Source organism: Mandrillus leucophaeus, unplaced genomic scaffold, assembly GCF_000951045.1.
Source record: "Mandrillus leucophaeus isolate KB7577 unplaced genomic scaffold, Mleu.le_1.0 Scaffold159, whole genome shotgun sequence".
NCBI lineage: Eukaryota > Metazoa > Chordata > Mammalia > Primates > Cercopithecidae > Mandrillus > Mandrillus leucophaeus.
In genome coordinates this window covers 579,811-583,489 of record NW_012101576.1, presented here as the reverse complement: position 1 = coordinate 583,489, position 3,679 = coordinate 579,811, and the positions used below count along the sequence as shown (strand labels likewise).

Here is a 3,679-nt window from a genome sequence, read left to right as displayed (position 1 = left end):
ACCAAGGATCACATCTGCTGGTACTTTGATCTTGGACTATAAGACACCTCCAGAACTGTAAGATAATTGATATCTGTTGTTTGAGCCACCCAGTCTATGGTATTGTGTTACAGCAGCCTGAGCTGACTAAGGCAGTAGTTAATATCAGCAGCAGGGTGATCACACTCTCTGTGTGTGTGTCTGTGAACTAGATCCTCTTAGTCAAAAGGGTTGTTGACTGTGTCTTGAGACCCTTCACTCTCTATATTAGTTTTGGGTGTTCTTTTTCTCATTGGTATTTATGAACAATTTACATAAAAATGACTTTTAAAAAACCTTCTGGAAAAAATATATTAGTTGGTTTATGATTCTTCAATAGATGAGAAATTGGGCACTCCCTGTCACCTGTGGCCCCCAGGGAGGCAAGAAGATAGCTTTTACAAGTGAGAGGAGAGCTGGGATCTGCAGAGACCACTGGACTGCCTACCTCCCTCCTTGCTCTGGGAGTCTTCCGTGGGTCTGAGGGAGGCACAGATCATCTCTACAAGCTGTCTGGGCTCCCAGGTATTTGCTACAGGGGGTCTCGTGTGTTCAGAGGACCCGAAGCTATGGTACCCTTGAGGCTGAGGAGGAAGGTGTACTTTCTCCCCTGTACAACAGGCATGTGGAGAGCTGTGGCTTGGGAGGAGAATACCAGTGTGCCTCCCACTTCCTTAGCAGCCAGGCCTCCCTCCCCAGAGGGGCTGCACCACTTCTCAACTACTGGCAGCTCATGAAATCCTCAAATAGGAGGTGTATTAGTCAGGGTTTTCTAGAGGGACAGAACTAATAGGATGGATTTATATATAAAGGGTAGTTTATTAAGAGGATTGACTCACACAGTCACAAGATGAGTCCCATAATAGGAGTAAGGAAGCCAGTTCGAGCCCCAAAGCTGAAGAACTTGGAGTCTGATATTCGACGGCAGGAAGCAACCAGCATGGGAGGAAGATGTAGGCTGGGAGGCTAAACCAGTCTAGTCTTTTCACATTCTTCTGCCTGCTTTTATTCTGGCCACACTGGCAGTTGATTAGACTGTGCCCACCCAGATTGAGGGTAGGTCTGACTTTCCCCGCCCACTAACTCAAATATTAATCTCCTTTGGCAGCACCCTCACAGACACACCCAGGAACAATACTTTGCATCCTTCAATCCAATTAAGTTGAAACTCAGTATTAACCATCACAGGAGGAATCTGCAAAGATCATTTAGCCCAGTGCTTCTCAGTTCATAAGGTTCAGGCATTTTACCTGGGAACTTTGTTAGAAAGGAGTTTTTTTTTGTTTTGTTTTGTTTTGTTTTTTTTGAGACGGAGTCTCACTCTGTCGCCCAGGCTGGAGTGCAGTGACACGATCTCGGCTCACTGCAAGCTCCACCTTCCGGGTTCACGCCATTCTCCTGTCTCAGCCTCCCAAGTAGCTGGGACTACAGGCACCCGCCACCAAGTCTGGCTAATTTTTTTGTATTTTTTAGTAGAGACAGGGTTTCACCATGTTAGCCAGGATGGTCTCAATCTCCTGACCTCGTGATCTGCCCAACTCGGCCTCCCAAAGTGCTGGGATTACAGGTGTGAACCACCGCTCCCGGCTGAGAGGAGATTCTTATTCAGGAGGTCAGGGTGGGGCCTCAGCATCTTTAACAAGTTCCCAGGTGATGCTGCTGCTGCTGATCTGGGGACCACACTTTGAATAGCAAGAATTTACTCTATGTCAAGGTAGGCTACATTTCAGTGACCATCACAGTCAAGTAAGAGTCCATCCTGCTACAGAGAAGCAAATACTCTTCTTCAGCAGCTTTCTTACCTTTTAGAAGTCATTATACTTAGCAAGCCCAAATCCCTTTAGTTTCATGCCCATTTTGTCAAGTTCTCCTCTTAGCAGAGATAGAGATGCAAAGTAGCCCTCTCCCATATCATAATCCTTAGTTATTTAAAGACTACTAAGTCAGATCTATTTTTAAAAGCACCACCTCTCTCTCTGTTCTTATGCCTGCGTTACCCAGGTTGGTCAGTAGGAATGAAACTCCTGGGGCACTCTTCGCTGAGGACTTGGCACTGGGAACATTCATGATCTGCTTATGCAGCTGGAATCTCCTCACATGCCCAAATACTATTCTTTCTCAGTTCTCTATAGTAAAGGGACGGCAGAGTTATGAAAGTCAAAATCTGAAGAGGAGTGAAAACCTCCACTTAACATTTAGTATTATAACTCCTCTTCTCAGAACTCGAGCAAGGTGTTTATTCACAGGTAACAGTGACCTGGTTTGGGTTTTCTCTTTCCTCCCTGGCTCTACATGTCTCATGGTCAGAACTTGGAAGCAAAAACTTAGCCATCTACCATAGCTAAGCAAAGGAGTCTGAATAACCCCCAACTGGGCCTGGCACGGTGGCTGACGCCTGTAATCCCAGCACTTTGGGAGACCGAGGCAGGCAGATCACGAGGTCAGGAGATCGAGACCATCCTGGTTAACACGGTGAAACCCCGTCTCTACTAAAAAATACAAAAATATTAGCCAGGCAGGCATGGTGGCAGGCACCTGTAGTCTCAGCTACTTGGGAGGCTGAGGCAGGAGAATGGTGTGAACCCGGGAGGCAGAGGTTGCAGTGAGCCGAGATCACGCCACTGCACTGCAGCCTGGGGGACAGAGTGAGACTCTGTCTCAAAAAAAAAAAAAAAAAAATTAATAACCCCCAACCTGAATGAGAGTCCACAAGTACCCAAGTCTGTGATTGAGAGTTCTATCCTCCTCAACTCTCTGCTTTTTTTCTGCCCCAAAAAGGACTACCGTCAGGTTTTTGCACCTTTGTGTGACTTTAAGTCAACATGTTTCCTCTCTCCAGGACACTTTCTCTCCAGTATGGAATGAAATTTGTCCTTTGTTAAAGAGGCTAATGGTCCCAGGTGACAGGTTATTTTATGTATTATACCTGCCTAGGATGGCACAGTAGACATTGCCTACCAGAAAGAAGGTACTGCCACTTACAGGTTCACAGTGATATCCGGGGTGGAAGGGAGGGCTCTTCCAGGAGAAAGCAAGGTATCCAGGAGGAGACCACCAAGAAGGCCTGTGTCCTTTGCAGGTTTCTGGGGGTGCAGGGTTATTCAGAAGTCTGCTGTTACCCTGACCCCATCGTCAGCAGAACTTCCTCCATCATTTCAGAAGGTAAAATGAGACAGCTGGAGCACAGGACGAGATGGCAACTTCTGTTTTGCTTTTTTTTTTTTTTTTCTGACAGCCAGTGTGTAGGGAGCTCTGTATGGGGAGTATGACTCACCAGTATTGGTCATGACTCTGGGCCCAGGATTCACAAGTGTTCCAAAAATAGCAACCGGCCGTGGTGTACACCCACAGCGCAGTTAGACATTTCCCATTGAAAACACTCAATGGGAAACCTACACGGAGAAAGGGAAGGTTAAAAGAGCTGTAATTACAGTTCTTCTAGTTAGCCTAGAGAATATCTTCCTCTCTGCTTGGTCATTTATATTTCTCATTCTCTTTCTGGAGAACACATTCCTCTTTACTTCAGCATTTAGTACTTGTTCATTCATCCATTTAGCAATTTTTTTTATTGAACATCTTCCCTGTGTCTAGCACCATTCTGGGTGTGAGGGAGGCACCAGAAATAAAGCAGTCCTTAGTCTCCTGGAGTTCACGGTTCAGT

At 46.1% G+C, this 3,679-nt stretch overlaps 1 long non-coding RNA gene across 1 annotated transcript in view; it reads right to left on the bottom strand.

The window, feature by feature from the left end:
* LOC105536392 overlaps positions 1-3,240 on the bottom strand; it is a 36,264-nt gene extending 33,024 nt beyond the window's left edge. The window contains exon 1 of the long non-coding RNA XR_001005578.1: positions 3,001-3,240. This is a non-coding gene — a long non-coding RNA (uncharacterized LOC105536392). The remainder of the gene's footprint in view (positions 1-3,000) is intronic.
* Positions 3,241-3,679: the final 439 nt, after the last annotated feature.